Below are 21,951 nucleotides of genomic sequence, written 5' to 3' on the forward strand. Positions count from 1 at the left end.
CCTTAAATAGTGGGTAATTAAAAATAAAAGAAAAGTCCAAAGTCAGTCTGCAGGGCGCCTGGCCAATACTGTCATAGAACTAACCTAATGCTATGACTCACCTTGAAGAAACTAGTGTCTAGTCGGATGCAATAACCCACTCAGGATCTAGCAGAAAATCACTATAAATACTTTGAGAATGAATACTTTAAATTTAGCCAACTTTCTGCATTAAGATTAATCTATTAAGAATCATGCTTTTCATAGGAGGTAACATCAAGAACTTGCTTAAGTATTAGTTACTGGGGGTTTGTTTTTAAATTAATAAAACCAATACAATCCAAGTCAATTTTTAACTTAATTAAGATATAACAGAATCAAAACACTTAAACTAAACACACTCACTACCCACTCTATCAGTTCATTTAAGTCATAACACCTGTCACATATGAAAAACACATTTAGCCACAGGATGAAGGCTCTAGGATAGCATATAAGATCGTTAATCTCATTATACAGGGAGGGCATTTGAGATAGCCACTCAGAAGTGAAATTACCTTAAAGTATGCTTCATTACTTATGAAAATATTGTTTTGGGTTTTTGTGCTTTGTTTTGTTTTTCGAGACAGGGTTTCTATGTGGCTTTGGAGGCTGTCCTGGAACTAGCTCTTGTAGGCCAGGCTGGTCTCGGACTCACAGAGATCTGCCTGCCTCTGCCTCCCAAGTGCTGGGATTAAAGGCATGCGCCACCAATGCCCAGCACTTATGACAATATTGTACATTTATGTGCATGTTCTAAAATCTTGAGATTCTTCTTGAGCCACCAGCAATCTCTGATATATAAAATTGCAGAACAGGCCTTTTGGATTTGGCATTTTACTAGTACAATACAGTTACCAATATATAGAAGTGTACAGTGCCTAAATATTGGAATAAGAACCATTATTCTCTTCAATGTAGAATAAGTAATGCATATTCTGCTGGAACAGTGAGATTAGTAATTCTGTAGGGTGTATTTCCTGACATAACATCCCAGTGTGCAACAATACAAACAACTTTGTTAAGGCCATATTTTATTTGCTGGTTAATGGACAAAAAGCAATATAATTTAATTTCAAATATTTTCTTGAAAGTCTGTGATCATAAGAATTATGAAAATTTGAAAAGAGACTGTTAAATCACCCAAACTTTAAATATATCTTAACACAATCTCATTTATACAAAAATATAAGTTAAATACAAACATTAAGCAGTCATAATTTTTTCTTTTTTTCTTTAAGAAACAATCTTATTTTACATATCAATCCTCCCTTGCCCTCCCATCCCATGCCCCCCAACCCAACCCCCACTCACTCCCAAAGGATAGTGAGGCCCTCTACGGGAGACCATCAAAGTCCTTCACATTATTTGGGGGGGGGGGCTAAGCCCTCTTTCGTGTATCTGGGCTGCAATAGTGTCCCTCTATAGGGAATGGGCTCCCAAAGTTCATTTGTGATCTAGGAATGAACACTGGCTCCACTGTTGGAGGTCCCATAGACTGCCCAGGCCTCTTAGCTGGCACTCACATTCTGAGGGCTTGGTTCGGTCCAGTGCTGGTTCCCCAGCTTTATGACTAGGGTCTCTGTGCTCTCACTAGGTCAGGTCAGCTGTTTTTGTAGGTTTCTCCAGCATAATCTTGGCTCCTTTCATCATCCCTCCTCTCTCTCCACAACTGGATTCCAAGAGTATGGCTCAGTGTTTACCTGTGGGTGCCTGTTTCTGCTTCATCAGCTGCTGGATGAAGGTTCCAGGAATGGCAACCAAGGTAGTCATGATAATTTTATGCAAATCTGTTTCATGTGATTTGTAGTTACATATAAAAGTTACTTGGTTCTGTTATTTGTGAAAAGATCAACACCAGATTGAGTTACTATCTATTAGCAAAGGGCCCTATAAAGCCTTCTTTAGCATAATCATGCTTGTAGTTATAAGTATATGTAAACGGGTGCTTTTCTCTGCCCTGCTCAGTTCCGCAGCCACTTCCAAATAATTACTCAGAGGCTAATATTGATTATAAATGCTTGGCCAGTGACTCCGGCTTATAACTTACTGGCTCTTACATTTAAATTAACCCATATTTCCTATCTATTCTTTGTAATATGGTTCTTAGCTTGTTACCTCATTTTTACATGTCTTGCTTCCTCAGCAGCTGGCTAGAATCTCTGAGCCCACCCTTATTTTCCTGTATCTCTGCTTGGATTTATTATCTGGCTATATCCTGCCTTGCCATAGCTTTGCTTATCAACCAATGAGATCAACACATATTCACGGTGTACAGAAAGACATCCCACAGCATTTCCCATTTTCTATCTAATAAAAAGGGAGGTAGTAATATTACATATAACAAAAACAGTTATCAAGCAAGAATTATGGTTATAATATTTAGTCTATTTGTATTTGGCAAAATTAAAGAAAATACTCTATCATCTAGCTTATCTTTGTGAGTCAAAGTTTCATATCTAATTTATCTTTTATCATAACTAAGGAAACTATAATTATGACTATCTAGTCTTCAACTCCATCAAAGACCCAGAAGGATATATTACCTGACTAAACAGGAAGTACGTTACAAGCCACTTCCAAAACTCTAGAAATTACAGAGACATCTGGCTGCCTGGACAATCACCCAGAATTCTTCTGCAATACTGAGGCAACCATCTTCAGCCTACAGGGCTAGAGTATCTGGCAGACTTTTCAGTGAAGCAGGAAATGTGAAGGACTGTCCTGCTTCTATTGGCAAATTCATCAGTTGCTTTCTTCTATGTCCTGCAGAATGTCTGGCAGTTTCTTCTGTGAAGTTGTAACCTGAAGGACCATCCTACCTTGTTTTGGCAGTCAATTTCCTGTGGGTCCTGCATGTCCAGTTTATACAGCATACTGTCAAGCAGTCCAGGTAAGATCAGTTTCCTTCCCAAATGGCTAGCCTTGCCACATTGAAGGCAAACTCCATAATTAGTTTCTTCAATGCCCATCATCCTCTTTGAAGTAATCAGTGCTGCCAGGAGCACACTTATCCCACTGTAGAGAAAAGTGTAAGTACTTAAAACATTTAAATGCCATATTCTGTAGGTCTTTGAAGTGTTTTAAGATTACCTATCAAATTGAAATATATCTATATACCTAAAAATGTATATGGCTATAAGTTTAACTATTATATATGACTATTAATCTGTATTTTAAAATATATATTACATTTTTAAATGAGCTACATAAACATAATACCTTAAACAAGAGTAGAGATACATACAGTATAACAAAATTGACCTTAAATTTGTATTAATAAAGTAAAATCCATACCAATGTAAAGTATTTTAAGATTAACAGTTGTTTTGTAGATTCAACAATCTACCCCTTTTATCATAATAATCTACCTTTTCCCCCATGATTTCTATATCATATTCCCCTTTCTTCTTTAGAAAGAGATTGACTGTGACCATCAGTCATTTATAACTAACCCCCCTTAAATCAAAACAAAGATTCATAAACAATATTTTGGGAATTTGGGTATAGTTTTCTAGACTACTTTCTGCTGTTTAAGGGGGCTAGTAATCTTATGGGGACCCTGAGAAATTTTGAGATAATGGTCAAGCGCTGGGAAGACTAGTTATAACCTTTGTTGATAATTATTACCTGTCAAGATTCAGGTCTCCCTTGATCAAAACTGGTCCTTCTTAACCTGGAACTAATCCACAGCTTGTTTCCTGTGGAAACAAAAGCAAAATCACTTCTCCAAAGCAATGCATCTTTTAAGTTCCGTTTTAAAAATATACTTTTTGACTTTTGTTTTAAAGTTAAGGCATTTTTAATATATTTAAATTGGTATGTTTTATCAGTCTCTCTCTTAATCCCATGTCTCCCTGAAACTGTCTCTTGTGCAACAGCCATCAAAAATTTTAAGTCAACACAATAATATACACAATCCAGACTCCCTATGTATTTCCCATCTCTACAGTCTTATTTTTTTATTATTTTATTTCTTCCTTTAAAGATTTTATTATATCATTTTAAACTATTTATTCATTATTATAATTGTGAATACCCTTTTAATTTCTTTCTTAAACATACACACATTGTAAAACACATTGTAAGCTATTTAGAGGTTTTTCTATTTGAGCCTCTTTTTACTGTATATCATCTTTTAGATTTTTTGTCTCATGATCAAAAGCTAAATCTACCATGCAGTGTGCTGCAAGGCTTGGAGAGAGCTCTATGCACCATGGCAAGAATCTGCCATGTTAAGGTCAAGCCTGTATGCGAGACACAACTAGAAAATTGTTTTTTACTCCATTATTGTGTGTCTAGAAGCCTCTTTTTAAGATCTCAGGCCTTATGTGGATGTACATGCACTGCCAAATGTGAACAGAGGCTTTTCTCTGTCCCTCCCAGTCCTGTAGTCACTTCCAAATAATCACTCAGAGGCTTATATTAATTTTAAATGCATGGTTTATGGCTCAGGCTTATTATTAACTATCTTTCATTTAAATTAGCCCATATTTCCTATCTATGCTTTCTCATATGATTTGTGGCTTGTTATCTCATTTTTTACATGTCTTACTTCCTTAGTGGCTGACTGGAGTCGCTCAGACTCCACCCTTCTTTTCCTGTATCTCTGCCTGAATTTCCTGCCTCCATCTATCATGCCTTGCCACAGAGCAACACATATTCACTGTGTACAGAAAGACATCCTACTGCACTTAAATGTAACAGCTAATTACTAATAAGCCTAAGCCATGGGCCAAGCATTTATAATTAAAATAAGCCACTGAGCAATTATTTGGAAGCAACTGTGGGATTGGACAGGACAGAGAAAAGCCTCAGTTTACATTTGGTGCTCAGATATAGAGATAATCCATGGAAGTCTTGGATCAGAACATTTATTAATGGATGAAATGGAAATAACACACTCATAAATACAGAGTGAAGTGGTGCCTCTGTCTCTTCATCCACCAGGGAAGGGTGGGGAAAAGCTCTGAACCAAGTCACTGAACCATGGTGTCAGGAAGCCCTCCACATCCAAGAGAGCATGCAAATCTCCTCCCTTGTTTCTTAAGGGGTCACATATCCTCAGAGAAAGCCATGTCCATCAGGCTGACCCACTCCATTCCATTGGTCATTAGACAGTATGGCCAAATTCCCACAACAAATGTTACCTAATTTAAGATCATCTAAACACTGGAAAAAAGAAAATTAAAATGGAAGTATGTCCACAAACATATGTAGTGTATCTAAAACACAAAGAAACTCACACATCTGTACAATGAACATGCATTACATACATGCAGATGCACACATTCCTACATGCACAACAACCAGGCTGAACAAAGCCTAATGAGGAGCCACATCCAGCTAGATTCTCAGCTATGTGGTTTTCTGACTTCATCAACTGAGTAGCTTTTTGTCACCTTTCTTTCTATTCTTGAAAATGGTATGAAGAAAATATTGTGACCCTATTCTTCAAGGTCTCCTTTTCCTTTCTCAAATGTAACAAAATACCCTACTTGTGTCCTATATGAAGAAAACTTTTTGACCTTTTGTTGGAATAAGCAACTGGGTCCTTAAAGACATTAACCACAAGGCCATTGGTTACAATATAACTATCTATATTCTCATTAATTTCTGTAGCAAAGCTCCACCACCATGGAAAGAAACATTCCTATACTCCATTTTTGTTTCATTCCCTCTACAATCTCCCATAAAGTATTAATATTCACTGCATCTCCCTGAATAACTCTAAGATAAAGATAAGAAGGCAGCAACTTGTAGTCCTTTGAGTTCTCAGTAACAGGAAATTTCTTACCCAAAACACTGGAGACTTTTAATGCAGTGTCAAGACAGTATCCAGAATCAGATCTAATGAGAAGTGGTGCCTCTCTACTTTTGATACTATTAAATGTCTCAGGCCTTCACTCTACATTTTTTCCACATGCTTTATAAATGCGGTAGCTCTGCTGACCATAGGCACAGGCTGTGTTACTATGTGTTCAAAAGTATCTTTTTCAAAGTCTTTCCCCCAAGTTGGAACAGAATGGTATGGAACAGATCTTGTATCCTGTAGTATTATAATAATTTCTAGTACTGTAATTGTTCCTTTGAAGTTAACCAAATGAGTAGGTGCCCCTTCCCCAGCAGTGTCTTGTAAAGAGATTCCTCTGTAGTCAAAACCATGTAACTTGGATCCCAGAACATTAAAATTACCAAAAGTTTATAACAAATATTTGACCAGTATTTTCTTCTGCTGTCTAGACCTTGTGGCCACTATGACTGGATACCAGGACTGAACAAGAATAGTCTCAATTCAGTGTATAAGCAGGTAGTACACTGGGGCTGTGTTTTCCACTGCAAAGAGGTTGCTTTAGGGATAACAGACCCCTTGGGAACAGCATTTCCTTTGATGGGACATGACAAGCTAGTTATCATGAACAAATTCCACCCTGTCTCATTAAAGACATCATCTTGGACATGTTCTTTGTATACTTATTTGGCTTACTGGATTCTGTCTTTGGCTACTACTTTACCTTTAAGCATTTATTAAGAATGTAGCAAACCCATAAAATTTTGTTTCCTCATGTTTCACCTTCCTGACATTGGAGTTTTCTGTTTCTTTTCATGGCATTTGAAACGGAAATGAGCTTTGCTTGCCTTGGCTGGGTATTGTCTTTAGAGAGTCATCTTGTATGAGTCAGTCAGTGGCAAGCAGGATGTTGAACTCTGCTTCTGTCACAACATCTCTGGCTGGAGCAGAGGCTCAGCATTGTGTACAGCTGGGAGGGAGAAGAAAAATGGGCTTTACTGTACTTGGTTTCTTAAGTCAACATCCTTCTACCAGGTTTTGGGACAATGTATCCCAATTTATTTATGTATCTATGTATCTCTTTATACATTTATCTGTTTATTTTGGGGGGGCTCAAATGCCCCTGCATGTATGAGCAGATCAGAGGACAACTTATGGGAGTCATTTCTTTCCTTCAACAATGTGGGTTCTGAGACTCAAACTCAGAATATAATTCCATATTTATAGTGATGAGGATACTCTATCAAAGACAGACAAGGTAGCCAGGGAGTGACAACAACAATCATCATCATTATCATTATCATATTATCGCCAGAGTTCCCTTTAATTCTTCTGTATCTATAATCATCTTACTTCAACAGTAATCTTACTATATCTTTTGGTCCCTATATTCTTGTCTGGAGAACAATTTCCTCCTCCTCCTCCTCTTTTTCTTTTTCTAAAAACAATACTGGAGTTTGATCCTAAGTGAAAGGATTCATGCATTATGCTGGCCTACCCCTATCACCTAGCAGAATGCACTCAGGCAGTACCCTGGTCAGCCCAGAGTTCCATGATTACATAGTCTGCAGGAAGGTACAAAGGACCCCTTTAAAAGAAAGATGCCCCACCCACTATGCTGTTTCTCTCTGTTTTTCCTGCTGTTCCACTAAGGCAGATAAGACTTTTCCTGTTTTCATCTTTTCTTCTATCCTCTCTCTGTCTCTGTGTCTCTTTACCTCTTTTCTCTTTCCTTCCCTCCCTTTCCCTCTCTAATAAAACTTCTCACTTAAGCTGTCTGTCTGGCATGTTTGTCCCCCACCTTGGTCACCCTCTCCTGCCATGGAATCTGCCAAAGTCCCCCCCACACTTTATCATATAGGCCCTTATGCATGCTAGGAAAATCCTCTAATATTGAGTTGATCTTTTTCTCAACTATTTTATTTTATTTTATTTTGACCGACACATAATAACTATATATATTTAGGTGGTACAATGCATTTGATATATGCATATATTGTTATGATGCTAAGATTCTGTTCATTTGTTATACAATATAGTGAAGCTTGACAAAACAGGATTCTTATAAAATGGTGCTTCCTTAAAACAGCTTTTTTTCCTTTTTATTTAAATGAGAAACAAGCTTGTTTTACATGTCAATCCCAGTTTCCTCTCCCTCCCCTCATCCCCTGCCCTCCACCCCCTATCCCATCCCTTTTGCCCCCCAAAGAGGGTGAGGCCTTCTGTAGGGGACCATCAAATTCTGTCATATCATTTGGAGCAGGGCCTAGACCCTCCCCTATGTGTCTAGGCTGAGAGAGTATCCCTCTATGTGGAGTGGGCTCCCAAAGTCCATTCGTATACTAGGGATACATACTGATCCACTACCAGAGGCCCCATAGATTGCCCAGGCCTCCTGATTGACACCCATGATCAGGCGGTCTGAAACAGTCCTATGCTGGTTTCCCAGTTATCAGTCTGGGGTCCATGAACTCCCCCTTGTTGAGGTCAGCAGTTTCTGTGGGTTTCTCCAGCTTGGACTTGACCCTTTGCTCATCACTCCTTCCTGTCTGCAACTGGATTCCAGGAGTTCAGTTCAGTGTTTAGCTGTGGGTGTCTGCCTCTGCTTCCTTCAACTACTGGATGAATGCTCTAGGATGGCATATAAGGTAGTCATCAGTCTCATTATGGGAAAGGGCATTTAAGATAGCCTCTCGATTATTGCTTAGATTGTTAGTTGGGGTTATCCTTGTAGATCTCTAGACGTTTCCCTAGTGCCAGATTTCTCTTTAAACCTATAATGGCTCCCTCTGTTATGGTATCTCTTTTCTTACTCTCCTCTATTCTTCCCCTGACTCAAACTTTCTGCTCCCTCATGTCCTCCTCTCCCCTCCTCTTCTCCCCTTCTCTTTCTCCTAGCTCCCTCTCCCCTTCCCTCATGCTCCCAATTTGCTCAGGAGATCTTATCCCTTTCCCCTTCTCCAGGGGACCATGTATGTCTCTCTTAGGGTCCTCCTTGTTTCCTAGCTTCTCTGGCGGTGTGTATTGTAGGCTGGTAATCCTTTGCTCTATGTCTAAAATCGATAATATGAGTGAGTACATACCATGTTTGTCTTTTTGTGACTGGGTTACCTCACTCAAGATGGTTTCTTCTAGCTCCATCCATTTGCCTGCGAATTTCAAGATTCCATTGCTTTTTTCTGCTGAGTAGTACTCCATTGTGTAAATGTACCACATTTCTCCATCCATTCTTCAGCTGAGGGCCATCTAGGATTGCTTCAGGTTCTGGCTATTACAAATAATGCTGCCATAAACATGGTTGAACAGAGCTTTTTAGTTTTAAATTTCTTTTTATTTTTAACTTTTTTTGAGAATTTCATATGTGGGCACATGTTGTCATTTTCATCTCTCTCCACTCTCCAACTCTTCCCATGTCTTCAATGATAACGTATTATCTTCGAGTTCTGGGAGGCAAGCAATGGTGACAGCAATAACCTATATTGTTTAGGGAGTTGTTTAAACTCCCCTGAAAAACAATTCAAGAGATATTTTCCTTATTTTACAATGTGGATTTTGTTAGATAGTCTGGGGCTCCTTGGGAGATAATGCCATTCAAACTGTGTATGTGTGTGCACTCATATACTTACATATATTCTGTATGTATTTTTAAAGATGTATTCTTTATTTTATGTGTATTAGTGTTCTTTTTCATGTATGTATGTATGTATGTATGTATGTATGTATGTATGTATGTATGTATATGTGCTGTATGCACACTTGGTGCTTGTAGAGGCCAGAAGAGAACACCAGTTCTGGAGTTACAGAAGGTTGTAAGCTGCCAGGTGGGTACTAGGGACTGAACCCAGGTCATCTGAAGTAGCAGAAAATGCTTTTAACTTCTGTGCAACCTCTCTAGCCACCTATATATGTACTTTTGTTTTGTTTTGTTTTTTCAAGAAAGGGTATCTTTTTGTAATCTTGGCTGTTCTAAAACTAGTCCTGTAGACCAGGCTGGCCTCATTATATATGTATTTTTAAGTAAAGATAAAATGTTTTTATAGACCTTTTCAAACATACTTAGTATTATTTATCTCTCCTCCCTTGCCCTCCATATGTGCCTTCTTTCCCAATTAAACCCTCCCACCTGTTTGTCCCATTTCCACTTTCCTAGCACCTGTGTCCTACTGACTCCCTGTCTAGAGTTTTCCCATCCATGTCCCTCTTGCTCTCCTGGTTTCTGCAGTTATTCTAGGATGTATACTCACTTCTAAATGGTCAGAGCTGTGATCTACAAGTAAGAGAGAACACACAGTGTTTGTCTTTCTGGGCCTGAGTTGCCTCACTTTATATGATCTTTCTAACTCCACCTATTTACCTGCAGAATTCATGATTCCATTTTTCTTTACAGCTGAGTAGTATTCCATAGTGTATATGTACATTTTCATTATCCATTCACCAGTTGAAGGACACTAAGGTTGTTTCCATGTCCTAGCTATTGTGAATAGAGAAGCAGTGAACATGGCTGAGTAAGAAACTGTGGAATAGGATGTCAAGTTCTTTGAACATATATGCCAAGGAGTGGTGTAGACAGAAGTTACTTTCCCATTCTGTCCTGCAACCATGCAGTCCCAAATAACACACAGAAGCTTATATTAATTATAAACTGTTTGGCCTATTGCTCGGGCTTATTATTAACAAACTCTTATAACTTAAATTAACTCATAATTATTATGTATGTTTAGCCATGTGGCTTGGTACCTTTTCTCAGTAAGGCATCCTCATCTTGCTTTCTCTGCGTCTGACTGATGACTGTGTCTCTCTCTTTCCTCTTCCCAGAATTCTCTTCATCTGGTAGCCCCATCTATACTTCCTACTTGGCTACTGGCCAGTCAGCATCTTATTAAACCAGTGTACAAGAGCATTATCCCACATCAGTGATATATCTGAGTCATATGGTAAGTTTGCTTTTTAGCTTTTTTAGCGTTCCTGGCATATTTCTATAAAAGATGCAACAGTTTGTAATCTCACCAACAGTGAGTGAGAATTCCCATTTCCCCACATTCTCAGCAGCATTTTTGTCAGTTACTTTCTTACAGTGCCCCTGACCACCATCTCATGGGTGGTACCACTGGCAGTAAGCTGTACCCTCCACACATGAATGACTAATTAAGAAAATGCTCCACAGATATGTTTAGGTTCATGTCAAGTTAACAAAAGCCAAACCAACACAATTGATCCATTGTCAGCTTGACACACAAACACAGCACTTATTAATCCATAAACTTTTCTTCCTTGTTCATCCCCAAGATCTCATATTAATATTAATATCAAAATATAAAACATTCCAACTTTTAAAAGTCCTACATTATTTAAAACTTCACTTTCAAGGGCTCTTTCAAAGTTCAACATTTCTCTCAAATATCCAAAGTCTCCCTAAAATTCAAAATTCCTTAACTGTGGACTCTTGTAAAATACTTTTAAATACTCTTGTTAAATACTTTTTTTTAATTTCAAAAGGGAAGAATCAGAGTATAGTTATAATAAAAAATCAATCCCAAATTCCAATGGTATGGAAAGGTCAATGATCATTGTCTTTGACCCAGTCATGATACTCTGGGCTCCAAAGACTCTGTGCCACCTCTCTGGCTGTTTCCTGTGCAGCACACACAACTTGTCTCCTAGACTTAGGATGGCTCCAATCCATGACTGCTACTGTCCTTGGCTGTCATCCCATGGCACTGGCATCTTCATAATGCTGGGGTCTCCACTCCAACTGAACTTCACCATTACCAATAGCCTTCTATTGGCTCTCTTTGGGGACTCTAACTCTGCCACAGGTGAAGTCTCAACTTCTCTCAATGAACCCTCAACTCCTGGGGCTTCTATTGCAATCGAGGCTGTACCTTCACCAGTGGTCTTTCCGGGCCTCTCACAGTGCTTAGCCTCATATGCTATCCATAGCCCTTCCTTTCTTTCAAACCCAGTACCACCTGGGAAAATCTCACACATTACCAAGTTTGACTGCCAGCATAAGGTACAACCTTTGCCACTTATGGAGCACAGCTTCTGTGTGCTGACCATGAGGCAACACTTCCCAGAAGACTTCACCTCAATGGTACTGGTCTCTTCTTAATCATAGTTGATTCTTCAGCCCCAGGTGACCAGAACCAGAATTTTTAAATTTAAAAACATCACATAAATAGCCCTGAAAGAGTCTTTGCTTCCCTCTGAAGCTTCGCAAAAAAACAGGCTTCCATTTTTTTTTTGCACTGCTCTTGGTGTCTTTGTCTTCCAAGTTCCCACAATAACTCATTAAGCTCTGAGCAACCAATGACTTTTTCAGCCCAAAGTGCAAATACTACCACAAATCCTTCCCAAAATACATAGCCATGTCTGTCACAGTGAAACACCCATGAACCTGGGACCAATTTCTGTATTAGTTAGGGTTTCTTTTGTGATGAAAGCATAAAAGTCCTTGTGATCATAGATAGATAGATAGAACTAAGGAAAGCAAGAATGTTAAACACACAGGGCTGTTTTTTCAAAGAAAAGGATGTATAACCTGTTTTCATCCCAGAAATCTGGAGATGGAAGTGGTTAATAGTCTAAATGATCCTTGCATTATCTATAGGACCAGGCCATACCAAGTGCTCACAAGCAGGACTGGAGGTAGCTAATAGTCTAGATGACCTTAATCTGTATGGCTAGGGCCTCCCCCAAGCTACCACAACCAGGACCAGAGGTGGCTAATAGCTCAGATGACATCTGTGCTATTTATGTGACTGAAACCATGTCAGATCCTCCCCTAGGCCTGTAGGATAACCCATATATCCTATCTCTAGAACCCATCTTCATGGAAGAAATGACATGTACTTTGAAAAGAGTTTCTATGTCATTTTCCTCATTGTGCACTCTGTATTGTGTTACATGAGGAAAACTTTTCTCCAAAGTTTTCTATACTTAAATATGCTTGCAATAAACTGTTAAGGGTCAGACTCTAGAAGTTTAAACCAACACCATGGCCTCACATGGATTGTTACTCTGCCTGCTTTGGTGGTCACAGAGACCCCACTATGTCTGTGACAAAAAACATGAATGAAAGAAACTTGAGGAATAAAGGGTCTATTTCAAATTTACAGTTTCACAGCAAAGAAGTCGGGGCAGAAACTCAAGCACATGGAGACAGGAACTGAAGCAGAAGCCGTGGAGGAGTGTTGCTTACTGGTTTTCTTTCCACAGCTTACTCAGGCTGCTTTCTATATACCCTAGCACCACCATCTGGGATGGGGAACAGTACACATTAATTACTAATTAATAAAATACTCCATAGGCTTGCCTACAAGGCAGTCTGATAGGGGCATTTTCTCAAATGAGGCTCCCTCTCTCCAAATGACCTTAATCTGTGTGATGTTGACATAAAAATTAAGTCAGGCAAGTTGATTAGACTGGAATGGAACACAGGGTGAGCAGCTTGGATCAAGCTTCCAGACTGGGAATAGCACAGGCAGAACTAGCCAGACTCTGTTGGCAACAGCACAGATGCGATTAACTAGACTCTGTATCAGTACATTTTAAAAGTATAATTAGCAATCATCTAACAGTCAAACATATGGGAGCACAATTTAACCATTATTTTAACAAGGTTGTTGCTTTTGATTTACATAATTATATTTGTAGTGGTTTCAATGATAATGGCCCTCATAAGCTCATATGACTGAATACATGGTCCCAAATTAGTAGAACTGTTTGGGAAAGATTAAGATGTACAACCTTCATGGACAAGATGTGTCACTGGGGAAGGGCTTTGAGGTTTCGAAAGACTCGTGCCAGGCCCACTATGTCTCTATCTCTGCCTACTTGTGGATAAAAATGTGAAAACATAAACCAAATTCGTTGTTTTCTTTTATAAGTTACCTTCAGCTTATGGTTTCAGAGAACTAGAGTCCATAGTGGTAGAGCAAAGAGGCATGGCGGCAGGAGTAACAGAGAGCTTACAATACCATTCACTCCATCTGACTTAATGTTGTTATCTCAACATGTAATCCCTCAACTACTTCTGTAAGCAAGCCTCCTACTGGATGATTTCTTTTTATCTTTTTATCTAAATTAGAAACAAGCTTGCTTCACATGTCAATCCCAGCTCCCTCCCCCTTTCCTCCTCCCCCGCCCCCCACCAGCTCCCTCAACACCCCCCACCCAATCCCCACTCTGCTCCCCAGGGAGGGTGAGGCCCTCCATGGGGAATCTCCAGAGTCTGTCATATCATCTGGGGCAGGGCCTAGGCCCTCTCCATGTGTCCAGGCTAAGAGAGCATTCCTTCATATGGAATGGGCTCCCAAAGTCCATTTGTATGCCAGAGATAAATACTGATCTACTACCCAAGCCTCCATAGATTTCCGAGGTCTCTTCACTAGCCCTACTATATATACAGATGATAAAAGAGCTGAGAAAGAAATCAGAGAAGTATCACCCTTTACAATTGCCACAAACATCATAAAATACCTTGGAGAAACGCTAACCAAACAAGTGAAAGACCTGTATTGAAAGAACTTTGAGTCTTTAAAGAAAGAAATTAAAGAAGATACCAGAAAATGATTTCTTTTATAAGCTGCCTTGGTCATGGTGTCTCTTCACTGCAATAGAAAAGTAGCGAGGACACCCTCCAAGTTTTCATATTCTAAATTCTCTTTGGACCATATATATAAGCCCCCTCACTACAGATATAGTTTAAAACTTTGCACCTCACATTGTTTTGTGGGCTCATACAAGACATTGATGATTTGGTGTCTTTTCTCCAAAAAAGGCCTGTAGATCATAGCAAATTTCCTCTTGATCAAATGAAATTCCCTGGTGTAGCCTTTTGAGAACATACTTAACCACCAGAGGCATGCCCTCATTTAGTTCCAAGTGTAAGGAGTAGCCCCATCAAAGCCTTCCGGGAAACTGAGGCTGCCATAGCATTCAATAACTGAACCACTTACCAGGCTTGCTGTAATCTCTAATCCCTTGCACTATTTGCTTTGAGGTCCAGAAAAGACTCACTGAAATGATTAATACAGTTTGGACTTGGTGAGATTTAGACACAGGCAGGGGAGGGCCTAAGAAGGGCGGAAGGGCTGAGGAAACAGGTTTTGAAAATCTGGCTCAAGATGGAGATAGCAGTAGAGGCCCTGGCCAGTATTATCAGGCAGAAGGCTTAAGGCTGAGCTGGAGCAGTCCACTAAAGAACGTTTGCTTTAGCTGTTGTGGAGAAAGGAAACATGTTGGGGACTGCTAGAACCTTGAACAAAATGGAGTCTGTCAACCGTTTCTTGGCCTTCTGCCTACGTGACTGCGAGCACACATGCCCTTGAGACAAAGGAAAAGGCTAACCATAAAAGTTAAATTTACACAGGGCAGCCCACCCGCCTAGCCAGGGGGAAGTACCCTCACAGAGCAATTGTCTTTGTTAACAAGATTATAGTGTTCTGCTGTACACTCCCTACCCCTCCCTAATTCCTGCACCTGACTTACGCTGACAAGCATTTGTGGAATGCAACTAATGACTGATGGAAAATTACAGCTTTGTCTTTACCGTATTTGGTGTATATTTGAATTGAGACTTGATTGACATGCTTGTACCACCCCCTGAGGTCCTTCCTCTATAAGTTCCAGCGCGCCCCAAAAAATAAAGGCTCTTGATCAGCGAACGTTGTCTTGAGCCTGATTCCATTAACCTCTTGAAGTTCACTTTCCAGATCGGATCTGCTCGTGAAGGCCCACTAAATTAGTAGCGACCCTCATCACCTCACCCCCGCGGGTCGGGGGTCCCTTCCCGGGGGTCGCAGAAACAGTGCCCCAAATCAATTGTATAGAAAATGATTCTGTATTTTTTCCCTTACTTCACAGATCACTCTATTTTCTAAGTAGCTTTGATATAGAATAAGGTAGAAAAGATTAATTACTAGGTTCTGATTTATTGATTTATCTAGTAATTTACTTAAAGCACTGTTTGTACTGCCTATTTACCAAGCATGACGTCACTTGCTACCTGAAACAGAATGATCTGGAAAAATAGCTGAAAGAATGGGCCGTTGCCCTTAACAACCTGCTGGCTGTTGCCCTTAACAACCTGCTGGCTGCCACGTAAGCATCAGAAAAATCTTGCTAGCTTGCTTGCCCCACCTTGTGGTTTTAGAGTATAAAATAAGAATACAAACTGTAGCTGAGATTGAAGCCTTTCTGAAGCTGTCCTGGCTTTGGTCCCAGTGTTGACATCTCCTCTTTTCCATTCTCATGGTGTTGGAGTGCTTATATTGTGATTATAGCAAAATTTTATGCATCAAGTGATCAAAATTTATTGCATCTCAAGTGCCACTCATCTTCTTAGCAGTGGCAGCTCCCCAAATTCTTTATTCCTGTGTAGTTGACTTTAGTTTTTACTTAAAATATAATTACATCACTTTTGCTTCCTTCCCTTTACTTCCTTCAGCCCCTCTTAAGTCCCCTTCCTCAAACTCCCTCCATTATACCCCATTCCCAAATTTATAGCTTCTCACCAGATTACTATTGCTACATGTTATAACATACTGAATGTGTGTGTGTGTGTGTGTGTGTGTGTGTGTGTGTGGTTTCAGGACTGACCACACTATACTGAACAACCAACTAGTTGATTCATTCCTAGGAGATGATAATTCTCCCTCTCTCATCATTAGTGACTTGTAGACCCTTGTCCAGGGATGTGACTCTGCAAGATTTTCTGTTAGTATTTCCACCGATATTGCCACTGTCCCCATCGTATTTATGTAGCCATTTCTATGAGAGACTATTTCACAACATTCTTCCTGGTACCCTGGCTCTTACAGCCTTTCTGATTTCTCTTTCTCAATGCTTCCCAAGCCATCGTTTCAGGAACTGTGATGTAGATGTATCCATTGATCTCTGCATTGTGTTCATGTATTAATTGGGGTTCTCTAGAGAAACAATGGATAGAATGAATGTGTATACATAAAAATAGGTTTATTAGAATGGCTTACTGGTTGTGATCTGACTATTCCAATAAGGGCTGTCTCCTGACAGAAATTCCAAGAAACCAATAGTATTTTTGTTCATGAATGCTGGATGTCTGATATGGTCTTCAGTATAGGCCAGAATCCAGAAGTAGGCTCTTCTATGCCAGTGAAGGAATGAACTTGCCGGTGAGAAGAGGGCAAGCAGGCAAAGAACAAAAGCTTTCTTCCATGTCTTTTATGTAGGCTGCCACCAGAAACTGTGGCCCAGATTTAGGGTAGGTCTTACAACCTCAAATGAACCAATCAAGAAAAACCAACACAGGTGTGCCCAGCTGCTTGGGCTTTAGTTAATTCCAGATGTAGTCAAGTTAACAACCAAGAATAGTCATCACAGTCCAGTTGTGGTTTTCTGTAATAACTTTCATTTTCTGTAAAGAGAAACTTCTTTGATAAGGGTGTCTTAATTATGGTTTCTATTGCTATGAAGAGACACCATGACCACAGCAACTGTTATAAATGAAAACATATAATTGGGGCTGGCTTATAGTTTCAGAGGTTTAGTCCATTATCATCATGGCAGGACGTGGTGTCGTGTAGGCAGAAATGGTGCTGGACAGGGAACTGAGAGTTCTACATATTGATCAGCATCAGAAGGAGTCTTTGTAACACACTGAGCATAGCTTGAGTATATAAGACCTCAAAGCCCACCCCCACAGTGATGCACTTTCTCCAACAAGATCACACCTACCCCAACAAGGCCACATCTTCTACTAGGGACACTCTTTATGGGCCAAGCATTCAAACACAAGAGTCTATTCAAACCACCACAAAGGGTTGTAGCCATAGCATAATGAAAAATGTATTTAGTCCAACTTCAAAAGTCCCCATAGTCTATCAGTCTATCACAGTCTCAACAATGTTTTAAAGTCCAAAGTTCAAAGTCTCTTCTGAGATTCATGCAATCTCTTAACTATAATCCCCTATAAAATCAAAATTTAAAAATCACATACTTCCAACATATAATGGCACAGGATATATATTATCATTCCAAAACATAGGGAAGGGAGCATGGTGAGGAAATACTGGATAAAAGCAAGGCCAAAAACCAGCAGGGCAAACTCCAAACACTGTGTTTCCATGTTTGATGTCAAAGCACTCTTCAGATCTCCAAATCTGTTCAGCTTTGTTGACTGCAGCACACTTCTTTCTCTTGGGCTAGTTCCATTCTCTGTTAGCAGCTCTCCTTAGCAGGTATCCCATGACTCTGGCATTTTGGGGTCTCTAAGACAATCCTGTTTTCACCTTCACAACTTCACACAATGGTCTCTCTGGGCCTCCACACAGGGACACCCCTGACACATGTCTGGCCTCAGTGGCTTTTCTTAGTCACAGAGAGAGATTCTGTAACCCCTTTTTATATCATTGACTCTAAAGCCAGAACCACGTGGCTGAAGCTGCCAAGTTCTGCTGCTTGCTGGTGCTGGAACATGACCCTCTCCTTCAATTACATCTTCACCAGTTTTCTGTTTTCCTTCACTACCTAAGTTTAGTTCTCCTGAAAATTGATCTATAGACAATGCTGGCTTTGAACTTAGAGATCTGTGTGCCTCTGTCTCCTGAGTGCTGGCATTAAAGGAGTATACCACCATGCCTGGGCCTAAGCTATTCTATAATTCTTTTCTCAAGTTGGAAGCTTAGCTGGGTGTGGTCTTGCCCTGCGGTCTCCACTCCACTTATTCTATTTGACATCAGGCTTTCCTTTAATCTATTTATCTATTTGAACACAGGATTTAGCTCTATTCCACTTCTTGGTGCCCCTTTTCTCCTTGAATTGTACATTTTGTATTTTTACTTGCCCAAGTTGCTCCTTTTCATTATAAATCTTCAGAAGAGTAAATGCTAATAACTATATGGCAGAGTCAATACTAGGCTGTTTTGAGATTTCCACTGCTAACAGAATTAATCAAAAACTCTTCACTTTAGCCTAAGGCAGGCTGTTCGAACAAGGGCAAAAAGCACCCACATTCTTCACAAGATTGGTCTCTGGGCCACATGCTAACATTCTTCTCCTCTGAAACCTCTTGAGCCAGGCCCCCACAGTTCAAATCACCCTCAGCACCACTGTCTTCCATGTTCTTGTTAGTATGGTCCATTGATCAGCACCTAAAGTGTCCCACTGCTTTCCCCACCCAAACTCCCAAAATCCAAATTCCTCCAAACAAAAGCATGGTCAGGCCTGTCACAGTCCTTGGTACCAACTTCTGTCTTAGGGTTTCTGTTGCTGTAAAGAGACACCATGACCACAGCAACTCTTATAAGGAAAACATTTAATGGGGGTAATAGCTTACATATTCAAAGGTTTAGTTCATTATCATCATGGAAGGACATGACAGTCAGACATAGTGCTGGAGAATGAGCTGAGAGTTCTACATCTTGATCCACAGGCAGCAGAGACTCTGTACCACACTAGGTGTAGCTTGAGCATAAATGAGACCTCAAAGCCTGCCTCCACAATGACACACTTCTTCCAACAAGGCCACACCTACTCCAACAAGGCCACACCTCCTAGTAGTGCCATTCTCCATGGGCCAAGCATTCAAACACATGAGTCGGTGGGGACCATACATATTCAAAGCATCACAAGAGGCAATAGCTCACATATCGGAGAGTTTAAAGACAAGAATCATGAGGTAAATAAGAATTATGCTACATGTAGATTATCTTCTAAGGTCCATGATCTCACTAGCCCCAGAAAGTCTGCTAGGTTTCTAGGACCAGGTATTGTTTCCTTCATGTCAAGTGGGTCTCAAGTTCAACTAGATAGCTGTTGGTTATCACCATCATGAGTGCCACTTACTTTACCTTAAAGGATATCTTGGCATGCTGGTCATAAATGTCACAGCTGAGCAGGACTATTAATTGACTCCCCAAATATCCTTACAAAGATAAGTGGATAGTGAAAGTGTGGTACATATATACAATGAAATTATATATATATATTATATATTATATTATATTATATATATTTATATATAAATGAAATCACGAAATTTGCAGGTAAATGGATGGACCTATTTTCGCTCATCTGTGTGATTCCTTGCTCCAAATCCTTAGATGTAAGTATACAACATGGAGTGACCACAGAAACCAGGAAAATATAATGGAACCATAGGTAAGAGAAGGGGGCTTGAAAGAGAGAGTAGCAGGATACAGGTAATATGAAGTGGGAAATGGAATAATGGAGAGGGGGCTCCAAATGGGGAGGAGGGAAGACAATACCTATTGAGAAGGAGGGACAAATAATATCACGGTTGTTTGGTAAAGCTTCAAGGAGTCATTAATATTTACTTTAAAGTCACACACAATACGTATAAGCAAATTATGGCAACGAACCACAGACAAACAAAAACCCCAGTACCAGGCACTAGAAACCTTTCAAATGGTTGGTCAGGGTAGACCAAGTGACTCCTCACACAATATAGACTATGGCTCTTGCCCTTGGTTGCCTCTCAGAGATTACTGAGGACACTGAACATAAGGACACATGGATGGATCTAACCTGAAAGCCTCATTCCTGTAGTTTAACTTCCATAGTACCAGTTTCCACAAATGGAGTTTATTGAGAAAGACCTGACCAGGAGTAATCACTACGAACTACTCTAATGTAGGTCTTAAGTAAGCCCAAGAAAACTTTAAGTAGTCAAAAAAAGATGTGAGGGAGTTTTTAGGGGGCAGGCATGTGGCTCAAAAACCTTATATTCAATAAAGAAAGGGGGAAAGAAACCCCAAATGCTGACCATAGCAGTTTTTACTTTTAATGTACTTTCTGAGACTGCCCGTACAGAAGGTTTTTTGTTTTCTGCTGTTGTTGGTTTGTTTGTTTTGTTTTTACTTTTTTAACTTATTCTTTGTGTCTTTCACACAGTGCATCATGATCCCATTCATTTTTCTATTGATTCATATCTGCTCTATGCTCTTGCAACCCACAAAATAAAATAAAGTTTAAGGGAAAAAAGAAAAGGAAAGGGAAGGGAAGGAAAGGAGAGTAGAGTGGAGGGGAGGGAAGGGAAGGGAAGGGAACGGAACGGAACGGAACGGAAGGGAACGGAAGGGAACGGAAGGGAACGGAAGGGAACGGAAGGGAACGGAAGGGAACGGAAGGGAACGGAAGGGAACGGAAGGGAACGGAAGGGAACGGAAGGGAACGGAAGGGAACGGAAGGGAAGAGAAAAATCTCACCATGGAAGCTGTAGTGAGCTGTAGTCACACAGTATACCCGTTTTCCATACATCTTTACTTGCAAGTGTTCATTGCAAAGAGTCACTGGTTTGGTTTGAGGCCTCTGGTTTCTGCTACACTACCGATGTTGGACCCCTCACTGGGGCTCCTCTTGCTCTTTCCCTGTGTCATGGAGACCCTGCAGCTTTGGGAGTCAGCCCCCTCACCCGCCACATGTGGCAGGGGCAAAGAGGAGATGTCATCTTTCCCTCGCCCTCTCCACCACGTGGCAGATGAGGGGGTTGTGACCAGCTCTCCTGCTCTCACACCCTCAGGGCCAGCTCACCCACACCTCCACCAACAGGATCAGCTCTGCTGTGCTGCCCAGGAGAGGTGCAGGGCCCGCTCTCCTGAGTGCTGCAGCTGGTAGAGGGTCGGCTTTCTTGCCAGCCGGAGGTGGGGGGAGGACATCTTTCCCTTGCTCCCACCACCATACGGCAGACAAGGGAGGTGGACCAGCTATGTCCCTCTCATGCCCTCAGAGCTGGGTCACCTGCACCCTTGTCTACAGGGTCAACTCTTCTGTGCTTCCCTGGCTAGGTGTAGGTAGGTCTTGCTCTCCCAAGTGCTGCAGCTGGTGATTGGTTGGGTCAGGTCCCCTACCTGCTGTAGGTGACAAGGAGAGAAGGGCATCTTTCCCTCACCCATGCCACCACATAGCATATGAAAGGGACATGACCTGTTTTCCCATCTTCATGCCCTCAGAGCCAGCTCACCATGCTCCTGAGAACAGGGACATCTCCATTGTCCTGTTCAGGTGAGGTGTAGGACTCTTTCTCCTGAGTGCTTCAGCTGGTGAAAGAAAGAACCAATTCTCCCTAGTGTTGCAGCCAGTGAGGGGTGGGGACAACTCTGTACAGCCCTATCATCTCTGCCTTTGGTGGTATATCAGGA

The 21,951-nt window shown here is 40.7% G+C and overlaps 1 pseudogene; it reads right to left on the reverse strand.

Annotated features, from left to right (window-relative positions):
• Window positions 1-5,372: 5,372 nt before the first annotated feature.
• On the reverse strand, window positions 5,373-10,176 carry LOC101844528 (annotated as a pseudogene).
• Between the last annotated feature and the right edge of the window lie 11,775 nt (window positions 10,177-21,951).

The sequence above is a fragment of the Mesocricetus auratus genome, unplaced genomic scaffold, assembly GCF_017639785.1.
Source record: "Mesocricetus auratus isolate SY011 unplaced genomic scaffold, BCM_Maur_2.0 Super-Scaffold_100003, whole genome shotgun sequence".
Taxonomy (NCBI): domain Eukaryota; kingdom Metazoa; phylum Chordata; class Mammalia; order Rodentia; family Cricetidae; genus Mesocricetus; species Mesocricetus auratus.